Below are 16,376 nucleotides of genomic sequence, written 5' to 3'. Positions count from 1 at the left end.
TGAACTACAAAACCCAGAGTGCACTGATGCACACGCCCAACAGGGCGGGACTATAAGACTGCTTGCAGGTGTGAGAGACTCTGAACAGCCGCCTTTTCACCAGAAGCCAAGCCAGAGAACAAGGGGAAACCTGAAACGCGTATGGCAGAAGGCAGATCTACGCTGTGAAATCGTACCTGTAGTTGTGGCAGCCTGTTCAACAATAAATGGGGAAGCACAGAACATCGCCTGTGGTGTCTTCAACTGGGAGCGACGACGATTGGAATATATATATATATATATATATATATATATATATCGGTAAAAAGTTCCTCTCGCTTCTCCTCCAAGTGTTGAAGGTACGTCGTCGATAAGAATCACAGCACCACAAAGCACATTCCAGTAGTATTTATTTTAGATGGAACAGGGCATACGCAAAAGACGGTCTACGCGTTTCGGCACTCGGCCTTCGACTGGACCATAGAGTCTCGAGGCCCAGAGTGTCAATTTAAAGTGTTGATACAAATTAACGAGTAGACAGTAAAGACATACTGGGCATAGTCGACAAAGCGTTTTTAAAGTAAACAATTGATTGTTCTATTTGCTGCTACAATTTATCCATAGTTTCAAACAGTTTGTGAAATGAACAAATATTTATAAGTTGCAATCGGTTTTTTGGGTAACTAAAAATCAAGGTGAAGTACCGACAATGATTTTTGTTTCTTAGAGTTTTTTTTGATTTCTTGATCTCTTCAAAGAAAAAAGATGAAAAAAGAGAAAGAGGGAGGGAGCATGATTGCAGAAAAAAGTTAATCCAAATAATACCGACCACGACCCTATGAGTAAACAATACATATGTACAATCTTTACAGCAAATTTCTCTAATTATATTTACATGTAATATGATATTTTCAAATGGTAATTCTTGTTTTAGAGAGAGATATGTATGTTTGAAAGTGTATTAGTAAAGTACTAAACGGTCAAGATCGGTACAGTAGGATGTTAACAGTGAAAGTCACTTCAATCAATACGTTCCCACCTACTACAAAACCGTTTGCAAAAAGTTTTTGTCAATCTGATCTGACACAGAGGGAGTGATAGGAGTACAGCAGTGTGCAGTCTTCTGTTATGTGTAACAAAAATCAAAGATCAACCAATGAATTTAATTGGAGCCAAGTTGACTATATCATTTTGAGGAGTGTCCATGTCCTTCTTTTGATTCAGAATTCCCCTGATTTATAGGTGTACATGTAGTTCAGCATCCAGATTGTGACCCCATGGTTTCTTGGTCCCAATTGACAATATTGTTTTTGACTCCGCTCTTCTTAGCTCGAGGATTCTATTTCCACCTCTCTCTTTCTGTTTGATGATTTTGATACCAAAATATTTTAAGAGATTGCTGTCACTAGAGTGGAATTCGGAAAAATGTTTGGCCATGGGGTAGGAAAAATCTCTGTTTTTAATGGCACGAAGATGTTGAAGGATGCGGAGTTTGAGTTTGTTAATCGTGCTCCCTACATATAGTTTTTTGCATGGACATTCCAAAATGTAAATTACAAATTTGGACTCACAAGTGATGTGATCTTTGATATGTTCATCATGACCGTTTTGTAGTTGATATGAAGTTGTGTTTTTTCCATGTTCACATGCTTTGCACTTTGAGCACTTCCAAAAACCCGGGGTGTTCAACCAGGATGTTGTAGTTATTGGCTTAATCTCAAAGTGACTGTGTGTCAATAAGTTTTCCTATAGGTGATCTTGGGTCTCTGCGATAAGATTTTTTGACAGTTTCATCCAGTAACAATATTTCCCAATGTTTTTGTACAATTTTACGTAGGTCATCACTTTGATTGTTGAAATCAACAATTAGCCTGGAGGTTGTTTCAACTTCTTTCACCAGCTTAGTTTGAAGAAGATCAGATCGATTGTTTGAGCTGACTCTATTCTTGGCTGTGTTGATGACTTCCATAGGATATCCTCGTTGCAGGAAACGTTGGCCCATTTCTTGAAGTTGTAAGTTCAGGTCAGAGGGCTCAGAACAATTTCTTTTTGCTCTTACATACAGTGGCAGTGAACTATTTAGATCTCAGTGTGTATGCTAAAGATGGCAGATTAGAGACCGAACTGTTCAGAAAACCCACCGCGGGTAATTCGATTCTACACGCTGACAGTTGCCATCCACCCAAATTGATTAACAGCATACCGTATGGGGAACTCCTCCACTTGAAACGGAACTGTTCTTGTGATAAAGATTTTGAGAAGGCAGCTGTCAGCTGCCTAGCCAGATTTAAAACGAGGGGCTATGATCCAGCTCTGTTACAGACCACATACAAAAAAGTACTTAGAATTCCCCACAAAGAGCTCCTGAAAAGCAAAGTAATACCAGATGAAGCACAGGGAGGGGATAACAATAATCTGGACAAAAGTACCTTTCGCATGATCACGACATATTCGGATGATGCTACCACGCTTAGAAGAATGCTAAAAAGAAACTGGCATATTCTACAAACAGATTTAATTATAGGACCAGATATTCCCCCTGGACCACTAATTACTTTCCGTAAAGCTAGATCTTTAAAGGATAGACTTGTAAAGAGTCATCTACCACCCATTGTATCTAAGACAGGGACCCTAAAAGAGATGAGAGGTTTCTTCCCCTGTGGAAAATGTAGGGCCTGTTCCAACAGTAAGAGAATCCTGACATATAACATCCCGGGTGTCACACAATGTAAAGTGATTAAACAATTCATAACGTGTTCTACATCACATGTTGTATATTGTTTGGTCTGCCCCTGCGGGCTTAGATACATTGGCAGCACCATAAATAATGTAAAGTTACGAATCCTTGAACATCAACGGGCTATAGCGAACAAGGATGTGAATTATCCTGTGGCCAGACACTTTGCATTAAAACATCAGAGCAACAGGGAGCTGTTGCAATATTTCGGAGTGGACCATGTACCTATTAACACAAGAGGTGGGGATAGGGTTCTGAAGCTTCGGCGATTAGAATCTCGATATATTATCGACCTGCAGACCAAGGCACCGAAAGGACTCAATAGTGGGGAAGAACTCACAGTTCATTTAGGGAGTTGATGTCATATGAACAATTGCTCGAATTTAACTTTTTTAACTCTCTCACTGTATCCTTGATAAATACTAATGCCACGACAATAGTGCGATAGCGGAGGATAAATATTTGTCTCACTGAAGCATTAACTGTAATCACCAGTATTATGACCGATTCACGGTTTGATTAGTAAAAATATGGACAAATATAGGCCGATTTCACCGATACACGGTGTGAAGTATTGTTTTGATTGAATTTTCAATGGCGGCATCATGCTTTTGATAATCGCTGAATTAATCGCTCATCTTTATACAATGTATAATACTGACATATTTATGTCTTTTTCTCACTAACACATTGTCAGAGCAGTCTGCTAAATAGTCTTGCCAGGCATCAACTAGGCAGCAGTCCACCACGCCAAGATGGCCGCTACATTTGCAGACTAATGAGAGAAGCTGTTTGATTGTGGCCGTTATTGCTGTAGTCACGTGCACGCAAGCTGTAATGTTAAAAAACGCTGCCACACTGCGATAGTTGTAAACACTGACGAAGGAATTTCCGAAACGCGTCTGTTTTCTTGTATGGCTGAATAAAGACATCTGTGAAGCGACCCCCCGAGTGCTGGACTTTTACTGAAGCGTGCAAGTCTGGGAGCATTAATCTTTACGTGGAGCACTGCCACGAGGAGCACCCGCCTTTGAGTGCCTTGGTCTTCGGTGCAACCTGGGAGCTGGATATATATATATATATATATATATATATTCACCAAAACCCCTCCATGCAGGAAGAAGAGAAGGCCACACGGGGAATCTGTCAGGAAGCACTTTAATGAACAGCTTGGCATAATGCATTTCGGCATACTCTGCCTTCCTCAGATGCCGCTGCTTCCAGGTTGCGGTCCCAATCCCGCCTTTAAAATTGTCCTGCAACTCTCCCATTGGTGGGGGCACTCATCACCCCAGGTCATGTGCTCGCACACCTGATGCAGTCCGAGGAAAACTACATCTCCCAGAGTTCTCCATTGCTGGGTAAGTGTTGCGTGGGGGAAATTAGATAGTAAACGCCAAAATGGATTGGTGCTGTGCAGGGCAAGGCGCGGAGTTACCAGTAACCACAAGTCCCGGTTGTTAAAATGTCCTGGTGCCCCCTCGAGTCCCCTCAATGTTCCAGCCCCCAATTCAAGTGTCCCCCGGGCCGCAGGTTTGATTATAGTGAATCTCCCCTCTCGTGAAGTCACGAGCTGCCGCTGGCAGCAGCCTCTGCTTGGCTTGCACTGTAGGGCGGGCCAGAGCGATACCGATACCTCGGACAAGAAAACAACTGCAGATGCAGACACCAGGTGCGCTCTGGCCAACTTGCAGAACTGGGCCTCCTTGCGCGTGTCTGGCAGACGCGCTGAACATTCACCAAAATCCCTCCATGCAGGAAGAGAAGAAGAGAAGGCCACACGGGGAATCTGTCAGGAAGCACTTTAATGGACAGCTTGGCATAATGCATTTCGGCATACTCTGCCTTCCTCAGATGCCGCTGCTTCCAGGTTGCGGTCCCAATCCCGCCTTTAAAATTGTCCTGCAACTCTCCCATTGGTGGGGCACTCATCACCCCAGGTCATGTGCTCGCACACCTGATGCAGTCCGATGAGAACTACATCTCCCAGAGTTCTCCATTGCTGGGTAAGTGTTGCGGTGGGGAAATTAGATAGTAAACGCCAAAATGGATTGGTGCTGTGCAGGGCAAGGTGCGGAGTTACCAGTAACCACAAGTCCCGGTTGTTAAAATGTCCTGGTGCCCCCTCGAGTCCCCTCAATGTTCCAGCCCCCAATTCAAGTGTCCGCCAGGCCGCAGGTTTGATTATAGTGAATCTCCCCTCTCGTGAAGTCACGAGCTGCCGCTGGCAGCAGCCTCTGCTTGGCTTGCACTGTAGGGCGGGCCAGAGCGATACCGATACCTCGGACAAGAAAACAACTGCAGATGCAGACACCAGGTGCGCTCTGGCCAACTTGCAGAACTGGGCCTCCTTGCGCGTGTCTGGCAGACGTGCTGAACATTCACCAAAACCCCTCCATGCAGGAAGACGAGAAGGCCACACGGGGAATCTGTCAGGAAGCACTTTAATGGACAGCTTGGCATAATGCATTTCGGCATACTCTGCCTTCCTCAGATGCCGCTGCTTCCAGGTTGTGGTCCCAATCCCGCCTTTAAAATTGTCCTGCAACTCTCCCATTGGTGGGGGCACTCATCACCCCAGGTCATGTGCTCGCACACCTGATGCAGTCCGATGAGAACTACATATATATATATATTATCTACTGCCGGTCGCCAGTAGATAGTTATAGTTAGGACCGTGTTTCCATAGGAAATCCGCAATATTCTATTTGGAATAACTTTGGCGCCGGTTGACGAATCCTCGCGAAATTTTAAAAATAGGTGGGGGGCTCCGCTCCGCTCCTACCCGGAAAGTCTCGGGGGGATTCGTCAAGCGGGGGCTGAGAAAAAAGGGGGGTCCCAAAACGCGTTTTCCCCATGCAATTTTCCATAGGGACCTTTAGTCCAAGGTACAGCCCGAACGGCTGAACAGAATTACTTGAAATTTGGCAGAGAGGTAGTCCTCAGGTCAGGGATGTGCCTTTTGCAGGTCTGGTGTCAATCTGTTCAGTAGTTCCTGAGAAAATCAAAAGTAAAATCATATATATATATGGGCGGAGCCTATCCACACATCTCATCCTGAGATCTGATTGGCTGTCAGCACTTCATCCAAGAAGTGTTGGCAGCCATCTTGGGACCAATATACATGATAGCACCTCATTAAAAAGCATTGCAGTTAATAGAAGGTTTTAAGACTTTGGTTACATTATAAATCATTTTTTGATGGTACCATATTAATTTTAGGAATTGTGGTATGTTCTAAGGTGATTTCACCATGTGAAAAAGCCTTCTGCTGGGATATCATGATTGAGAGAAAAATATTTTCTCATGCTTTTCCCACAGAGGTTTGGAAGGTGATCTATAAGCTAAACTGAGAGCTTATTTTCTGTAAATTCACATTATCTTTCTCAGTCATGTGAGAATGAAGTCTGACATTCTCAGTAAAACATGTACATCCAACAAGGGCAGAGACTGTCAGTTGATTCCTTTGTGTTCTACTGCAGCTTCCCAGAGTGTTCCAAAGAACAACTAGAGCGCCAACAGTCCTACTTATGATAAACGTATGGCACACCTGAAGCCATCTTGCTTGGATTAAAGTGGTAACTCTTAAAACATTTAATTTAAAAAGGAACAAAATGAGGGGGTTCATTTGTCCATAAAAAGTATGATTAGTGCTGCAGAAAGAAAAATTAGGGCACATTTTGAGTGACTTCTCAAATCCTCTTCTATTTCATTAACAAATTCGGACATGCAGACTGAAACATGCACTTTCAATACCAGCAGCAGTTTTCCCTGGTGAGTAGTAGCTTTACTACAGTGATCTAATGAGCAAAAAGAGTGATAACATTCTGATATTATGGCAAATGTGTGACACATCTGAATGCCTTTGGAATCAAAGTAAAAAACTGAAAGTATTTCCTACTGAGGAGACTGCAGTAAATGAGGAAATTAGGAAACTTCATAACAAATAAGTCTGCCAAGATGGCCACCAGAGACAAAAGAGCCCAAATGTAGCCCAAATATCACCAAGTATAGCCCAATGACAGAATGTCCCAGAGTGTTCTTAAAAACAACTAGAGCGCTTACTGTCTTCATTATGACAAAAGTATGGCACACCTGAAGCCATCTTGATTGGAATAAACTGGTAACACTTAAAACATTTAATTTAAAAGGTAACACAATGAGGGGGTTCATTTTGCCATAGAAATTATGATTAATGCTGAAGAAAGAAAATTAGGGCACATTTTGAGTGACTTCTCAAATCCTCTTCTATTTCATTAAAAAATTCTGACATGCAGACTGAAACATGCACTTTTAATACCAGGAGTGGTGAACAGTAGTTTTACTACAGTGATCTAATGAGCAACTAGAGTGCTAACATTCAGAATTTATGGCAAATGTGTGACATATCTGAATACCTTCATGATGGAATCAAAGTAAAAAACTGAAAGCATTTCCTACTGAGGAGACTGCAGTACATGAGGAAATTAGGAAACTTCATAACAAATAAATCTCCCAAGATGGCCACCGGAGACAAAAGAGCCCAAATGTAGCCCAAAATCACACAGATGTAGCCCAAATATAGCCCAATGACAGAAGTGTGCAAAACACTTATTATTTTGTGTTTTTGCAGTGTTATATAGTGCAGACTTGTCAGGTATTGGAGTGCTTTACATGAGCATTGGTTACATCACACAAGAACAAATTCATTTTGGTTGTAGACATGGGGAGACTAAGTGATTTGACCAGAATCACAGAATGTCGAGCTGAAGCAGAAGCTCCAACCTGGTTCCCCAGTTGCAAAGTCTGCAGTTCTGGAAGTAACACCACATCCTCTCCCCTAAGTGCAACATTTAATCAAGTGGTCAACTGGATAAAAAAACATAAAGGTAACAAATAATTTAAAAGTGCTTTCTCGCTATTTGAAAACTCAGAAAATATGTCCTTATTTTAGTCTTTTAGAGCACTAACCATAATTTTGATGCCAATAAGACCCTCTCATATATGTAATTTCTAAAGGAAATGCTCTAGGTATTACAGTTTTGATTACATCAAGATGACATCAGGCGTTCCACACTTTTGTAATAAATATAGAATGTTAGCAATCTAGTTGTTCATTAGGATACTGTTGAGAGGCAGAGGCGGGGGCACGGACTCTGAAAATTGAAGGCAGGTAGGAGGGTGCAAAGGCAACAATTTAACCACACTGAGAAGGCAGGAAGGGCCGTGGCAGCACAACAGACTATGGAGGGCAGTGGAAAGGGGGGCAGGGGCAACAAACCAACAATACAGGACTTGCAAGAGAGGCTGTGGCAATGTAATAGACCATTGTGGGCAGAAGGAAGAGGCAATGGTAGTACAACCATACATGCCAACAGACCCGATTCAGCCAGGAAACGTCCAATGTTTTTAAGCTCAAATGGGTTTTATTTGATCTGTCTCCTGTCTACAATCTCCTCTTTTTCAATGTAACTCAAAGGGGAAAATCAATACCCCAGTTTTTTTTCAAAATCTCCCTCTTACCAAGTTCAAAATGTTCGCAAGTATGGTACATTGGATCATGGAAGGAAATGGGGTAGGGACATGGACTTGGATAACAGAGGACAGGAGGGACATGGAGAGGTGCACCAAACTGACCCTGCAGGGCAGGCATCAGGGTTTGCAGCAGCACAATACACCACACAGGGCATGCGGGACGGCAGTGCAGCACAACAATCCATAGAAAGTAAGAGGGAGGGGACAGGACCATGCACATGGACAACAGAGAACAGAGGGGCAAGAGGCAGGACCATAATGGACAGACAGGAGAGAAAGCTGCAGCATAACAGACCATAAAGGGCAGGAGGGATGGATCAGGGGCATTACAATGGAACAGACAAGCCAGGAGGGAGGGAGTAGGGGTCTGCACATGTAAACAGAGGGCTGGGGGAAAGGGGGCAGGGCAGGAGCAGCAAGATAGCCATGGGGGTCAGGCAGGATGGGCACTAGAAGCAAGACACACCATGAAGAGCAACAGTGAGACTGTGATGGCATACACACAGACCATGGAGGGAAGGTGGGAGGGGTTCAGTGGCAGCTAACTGACCACACAGGGAAGGTGGGAGGGGCCATGGCAGCACAGAAGACCATGCATGGCAAGTGGGAAGGGTTAGTGGTAGCACAATGGCTATGATGGGCAAGAAGGAGGGTGCAGGGGCATGCACAAAGGACGATGGAGGATAGAAGGGAGGGTCAGGGCCTGTGCACAGAGAAGAAAGTTCAGGGGAAGGGGCCTCACAACAGACCGCACGGGGCAGGCAGGAGGAGCAGTTGCAGCACAACAGACCAGGGAGGGCAGAAGGGTGTAGCAGTACAATGGACCATGTAGGACAGGAGGAAGAGGATAGGGGTATGACATGTGGACAGGCAGGGTGGAGGTGGCAGGGACAGGTTACAGTCATCTGACAATGCTAGGCAGGTGGGAGGGGAGTGGCAGCTCAACAGAACACTCAGAGTAGATAGGAGTGGCAGGTCCATGGAACATGGTGGGCAAAACGGATGGAGCAGGGGCATGCACAAAGACATCGGAGGGCAGGGGGAAGGAGAATAGGGGCAGCAAGCAAAGCACAGAGGTTAAGCAGGAGGTCAATGATGGGGCATAGAATTGGGCAATGGAGGGCAGGAGGAGTGGACTGGTACATCATACTAAATTGAGGGCAGTGGCAGCACATCAGACCATGCATGGCAGGAGGGAGGAGGCTAGTCCATGGATTCACACAACAGAGGATAGGGAGGAGGGGGATGGGGCAGCAAGCTAACTGTTCAGAGAAGGCGGGTATTAGGAACTTTATTGTTTATAAAACGTGTGTCTGTGCGAACTACTTAAAATATGAACAAGTATGCAGCATAATCTCACTTTTATTCAGGAAGAAGAGGACGTTTGTGACTGTGACTCCGGGCTCACTTGGCAGAATCACCCCCTGACCCTCCACCCCCTATCGCAAAATGTAATGCCCGTGAAAAGGGTAGGTGAACACAGTGTTATATAGAACATAGTCCTGAGAGCACGATTGAAAATGAAAACTAGACATAGTGTATGGTATAAACTATGCACCAAAAAGTGTGATATAAGATGAACCGGGCGTGAAATATAATATGCAATACATTGTGCGCAATGACAGATTCATTGGAGAGCGCGAGATAGCACAGGCACTAGCGCGTGCTATGCGATATGCGCCTTGGAGTGTAATATGCACAGGGCAGTGTTGTGTAACCTAACTAGTCTCTAAAGTTGTAATATAAAATAGGTACTGGGGAGTGTAACGTTGCATATGCACTGTGACAAAGATATGGATCCCAGATTGTAATATGTATGGCATAGCACTGTGCGTTATAACAGAGGCATCGAGGAAGGCACGTTAGATGGGGCAATATAACCCGTGCGAAGACAAGTGTGGCATGACATATTCACGGGGTGGTGTTACAGTGCACATGGGCTAGAGAGTGTCATAGCATATGCACTAGCTAGTGGAACACAACACAGAGGTGTGTGGCACTCAGCAGGCAATGGTGGGTGTAACACAGCATTGGGCTCTGCCGGGAGCGCGCTGTGACTATCAAGTGATGTTCGTCCCCTTTCCAGAGAGTAAAATAAAAAGTATTACACATCCGGCAGTGGATGTGTGTTTTATTAACCGTTATGGGGGTTTCTTGCATAGTTTTGGTCGAATTTTTGTCGAATCCCCTTTGAATGGCTTGGTGTGCATGTGTATTAAATGTGCCCGTCAATAGCTACCCATGTTTGTATAAATAAACGACAAGGGTGTCTACCGGGATTAGGCACGGTAGGGCATCAGACATGTCAGAGCTTCACTAGTGGTGTAAATACATTCCACGTGGATTCATTGTATGCATAGTCGCCTTTTAATGAATATCACACAAATCGTCATGGTGATAGGTACGTACGGTTTGTCCAGCATGTCCTAGGTGTGTCTATAAATATATATTTTTAAAAATAATAATAAACAGTGGCCGGCCCTGGGGATTGGAGTAAAAAAAATATAATTAGGAGACAGGCCCTGGGGGATGGGGTCATCAGGGCCAATAAATTAGAATAAGAAGGGGAACCACACAGCCCCTCTTCTTAAAAAATTAAAATAAATAAAAGACTGGCATCGTGCCGGAGGCCACGCCCCCTCCTTGTAGCACTCTGCAAACGCGCCCCCTGGTGAGTTGTAAGTTGGGGAATTAATTCCTCTTCAATACTGAGGGTCCCTGAGGGCCAACTAGCCCAACAGGCATCTCCAGTATGCACCAGGGAGCTGTGCTGCAGACAGGTGTTCTGAGGCCAAGCCCCTTTTTACACCTCTCTGCAACGCAGCTCTGTGGTGCTTACTGGAGGTACCTAGTGGTCTAGTTTGACCCTAGGGACCCTTAGGATTCAAGGGGACTTAATCTCTCAACTTAGAACAGCCACAGGGCGCGTTTACACAGTGGTGAAGGGAGGGGACGGGGCCTGAGGTGACGTGTGCAAACACGCACAATGGCACGTTTTAAATTGGGGATATAATTTTCCTTCAATACTGAGGGCCCCTGGGGGCTAACTAGCCCACCAAGTGCTTCCAGTAAGCGCCACTTCGCTGCATTGCAGAGAGGTGGTCCAGGCCGTGCCACTTTTTACACCTCTCTGCAACGCAGCTCTGTGGCACTTACTGGAGGTACCTAGTGGGCTAGTTGGACCCTAGGGACCCTCAGGATTAAAATGAACTTAATCTCCCAACTAAAAACGGACACAGGGCGTGTTTACACAGTGGTGAAGGGAGGGGACGAGGCCTGAGTTAACGTGTGCAAAAACGCCCTGTGGCCTGTTTTAAGAGGTAGTTTTAATCCCCCTGCCCTATTATATACTAGGGGCTTACAAAGGAGGTCATGCTACAGAGGAGGTCATGCTAATCACAGGGGGACCCCAACGCATAATGTTCCCTAGTGTATGTAGGTGTTTTCACTGTATTCTAAGTGTCTTTTAACATAGCACTGGCTCTAGGACTGGTTAGTCAGACTCAGTTACCACCAGTATCCGTCTGAAAAAGTTGAGGGTACAGGATGATTTTGCAACAAGGCTTCTTTCTGCTCTTCTTTTTGTTCTTTCTGCACGTTATCCTTCTTCCTGCACTTTTCTTCGTCTTTGAGGACTTCTGTTGCTTCTTTCTGCACTTCTTTTTTTTCTTTCTGTGCATTTGTTCTTCTTTCTTCACATATCCTATCTCTGTAGGCATAGTTAGAAATTAGCATTTAAAAAACCTTTGAAATTCACAGAAAAAACCATAGGTTTCAGGCACGTTATAGTTAGGAATTAGCATTTAAAAAAACCTCAGAAATTCACAGAAAAAACCATAGGTTTCAGGGGTGTTATAGTTAGCTGGATTTTTCACTTGTACAAAACCATTGAAATTCCCCCGTTATAGTTAGTTCAGCTAACTATAACTCGCGCGCCCGCAATGCACTGCTGATGACGTCACATAATACATCACTCAAGACATGGTCAGAGACATCACTCATGACATCACTGATGACATCTCAAATGACATCACTGATGACATCACTGATGACATCATCCTTGTGGCAGACCTCCTCTCACCCTAATATAACCTTTGATACACACATTCAAAAATAGAGACTAAACTTTTCAAAACAATGGACATACCAATACCAGTTACAACAACCTCTTCAGTAATTCTAAGATCCACATACACATCCACTCATTCACCAACAGTCCTATACAGTCACTCATACATGTATTCACTCATCATATGTACTCATACACCTATACATCCTGTTACACAATGCCACTCATCCATGGAGTTACTCACACACATAGGCACTCATGCTAATAAAGAATCAAACATACATTTATTTGCATATACAGTTATACACACACCACCACACTTACTTCTACGGAAACTTACACATACTTAGTCTTTTAAACAATCACTTATAGAAACACATACTTATTCATACAGGAACTCTTTCAATCTCTCGCTCTCACATATACTCACTTATATACACCAATAGTCCAATATACTAGTTTAAAACATATGCAGTTACTCATAAAGACACTATTGAGACAGTCATTCACTCACTAACACACCCATACACACACTCATCCACCCATACAGTCCTGCACACATGCTGTCTTCAACACATACAAAGAGTGAGTCACTCATTCATGCACCTATGCACTACGTAATACCCCCCACCGAACCATGCAGACACTCAGACTGATACTCAAAAAACCAACTAATAACCTATATAGACACCCATGTAGCTACTCACCAACCCATGCAGCCACTTATACACAAAGTGAGAGACTGATAAGGATATTTACATATTTAAACATTACTCACTAAGCCATGTATTCACTATGATACACTTAATCAGTCAGTTACACAATCAATTTTTCAAAAACAAATCATCCATTTAGACACTTATATACCCATTTATTCTTCCATCGACCTTGAGATATAAAACATATTTAATTTTCAGAAAAACACACATTCACTGGATGATGTCATCAGTGATGTCATTTGATATGTCATCAGTGATGTCATGAGTGATGTCACTGACCATGTCATGAGTGATGTAATATGTGACGTCATCAGCAGTGCATTGCGGGCGCGCGAGTTATAGTTAGGTGAACTAACTATAACGGGGGAATTTCAATGGTTTTGTACAAGTGAAAAAGCCAGCTAACTATAACACCCCTGAAACCTATGGTTTTTTCAGTGAATTTCTGAGGTTTTTTAAATGCCAATTCCTAACTATAACGTGCCTGAAACCTATGTTTGTTTCTGTGAATATATATATATATATATATATATATATATATATATATATATATATATATATATATATATATATATATATATATATATATATATATATATATATATTACCTACTGGCGGTCGCCAGTAGGTAGTTATAGTTAGGACCACGTTTCCATAGGAAATCCGCAACATTCTATTTTGAATAACTTTTGCGCCGGTCGACGAATCCTCGCGAATTTTTCAAAATAGGTGGGGTGCTACGCTCCGCTCCTACCCTTAAAGTCTCGGGGGGATTCATCAAGCGGGGGCTGAGATAAAAGGGGGGTCCCAAAACGCGTTTTTCCCATGCATTTTTCCATAGGACCTTTAGACACAGCTACAGCCCGAACGGCTGAACAGAATTACTTGAAATTTGGCAGAGAGGTAGTCCTCAGGTCAAGGAAGTGCCTTTTGTAGGTTTGGTGTAAATCTGTTCAGTAGATTCTGAGAAAATAGCCTTTAAATCAATATATATATCTGAGCCAGCTTACGGTGCGCTTACGGTGCGCTTACCGTACGCGTACGGTGACGTGCGCGAGCGCGATTCTGATTGGCTCTTAGATCTTAGTAAACATTCGAATCGGCCGAAACCAGGAAGCGGCGACCGCCATTTTCTCTCTCGCACTCTGAGTGGGGCAGCATAAATGAAGCCCAAAATTGTGTAAAGGGGCAGTATATTGTGATAATAATCACCCAGCAGTGATATACGGGCCCCCAAACAACCCCCAAGGCCAAAAATTATCTACACTCTCTCCACCCCATGTGCAAATGGTTCCCGAAGGGCACCATTTGTGCATGGCATATTAAACAAATGAAAAAATTAAACAAAACATTTCACAACGATGCGCATAATATGTCCCCCATGTGCGCACGGTGCGTGAAGCGCATCGTGCGTACATGGCCCATCCCGCATAATGTGGGCACGCGGTGCGCTGCGCGCACCGCGTGACCACCGTGCGTGCATGGCACTAACTGCGTAAAGTGGGCGCGCGGTGCGCGAAGCGCACCGTGCGCTCACGGAACGAACTGCGTTAACTGGGCGCGCACGCCACGAATGGCGTAAAGTAAGTTAGCATTTAAAAAACCGTACAAATTCCCTGAAAAAACCATAGGTTTCACACACGTTATAGTTAGGAATTAGCATTTAAAAAACCTTGCAAATTCACTGAAAAAACCATAGGTTTCACACATGTTATAGTTAGCTGTACATTTTACTGATAAAAAAACAATGAAATTCCCCCGTTATAGTTACTGTAGGCAACTATAACTCACGCGACCATAATCCTCTGCTGATGACATATGTGTCTTTATGAAAAAAAAATATTTGTAATATATGTATAGCTAAAATTTAATGGAAGAAGACATGGGCAAATAAGTGTCTAAATACAGTATTAGCATCAGCAGAGGATTGCGGTCGCGTGAGTTATAGTTGCCTACATTAACTATAACGGGGGAATTTCATTGTTTTTTTATCAGTAAAATGTACAGCTAACTATAACATGTGTGAAACCTATGGTTTTTGCAGTGAATATATATATATATATATATATATATATATATATATATATTACCTACTGGCGGTCGCCAGTAGGTAGTTATAGTTAGGACCACGTTTCCATAGGAAAACCTCAACATTCTATTTTGAATAACTTTGGCGCCGGTCGACGAATCCTCGCGAATTTCTCAAAATAGGTGGGGCGCTACGCTCCGCTCCTACCCTGAAAGTCTCGGGGGGATTCGTCAAGCGGGGGCTGAGATAAAAGGGGGGTCCCAAAACGCGTTTTTCCCATGCATTTTTCCATAGGACCTTTAGAACGAGCTACAGCCCGAACGGCTGAACAGAATTACTTGAAATTTGGCAGAGAGGTAGTCCTCAGGTCAAGGAAGTGCCTTTTGTAGGTTTGGTGTAAATCTGTTCAGTAGATTCTGAGAAAATAGCCTTTAAATCAATATATATATCTGAGCCCGCTTACGGTACGCTTACCGTACGCTTACGGTAAGCGTACGGCGGCGTGCGCGAGCGCGATTCTGATTGGCTCTTAGATCTTAGTAAACATTCGAATCGGTCGAAACCAGGAAGCGGCGGCCGCCATTTTGTGTATTTCACTCTGAAAAAAAAGAGTGAAAACAAGGAAAGGGGGCAATGAGGAGAGTTACAGACCCCCTAACATTTGTAAGGGGGTCAAAGAAGGACAGAAAAGTACAAAAAAAACATTTATTGATTTAAAAAAAAATCACGGGGTACGCGTACGGTAAGCTTACGGTAAGCGTACGGTAAAAAAAAAAAAAAAAAGATAAATGAAAAGCAGATTTAAGAGTTTAGAAATTAGGGAGCTCTAAAAAGAGCTGTTGTGTTTATGAAGTCATTTTTTTAGTGGTACCTACAAGTAAGTACCGATGCAGAGTCTAAGGTTCAAGAGGAAGACTCTGTTCCCTTCATCATTGAAGTGCACACCATCTCCTCTATAAATGTCTTGCATGTCATAACGCAAGTTGTTGTGGTAAATGGCACCCATACCATAGTCACGGAGGAAAGCAGAAACAGATTTGTTGACGTGCTTTCTTGCTTTGTCAATCTGTGGACAGAAATGATTGGACCAGTTCCATTTTTGCCTTTGGCATATGTTGGAAAACACAAAGGCAGTTTTAGGGAAAAGTGTAAACAGTTGTGCAAAGGTGTCCTTCATAAGCATTTCCAGACCTACCCCAGTCAAAGTGCCTAGGTCATTGCCACCACAGTGCACTATTATGAGGTCAGGGTGTTGGATTTGAATGAAGGATTTCACCAATGGCATCAATTGGTGCCACTTTAACCCTCTCTGACCAATCCATTTAATGT

The sequence above is a fragment of the Triturus cristatus genome, chromosome 2_2 (assembly GCF_964204655.1).
Source record: "Triturus cristatus chromosome 2_2, aTriCri1.1, whole genome shotgun sequence".
Lineage (NCBI taxonomy): Eukaryota > Metazoa > Chordata > Amphibia > Caudata > Salamandridae > Triturus > Triturus cristatus.
This window is presented reverse-complemented; position numbering follows the sequence as displayed.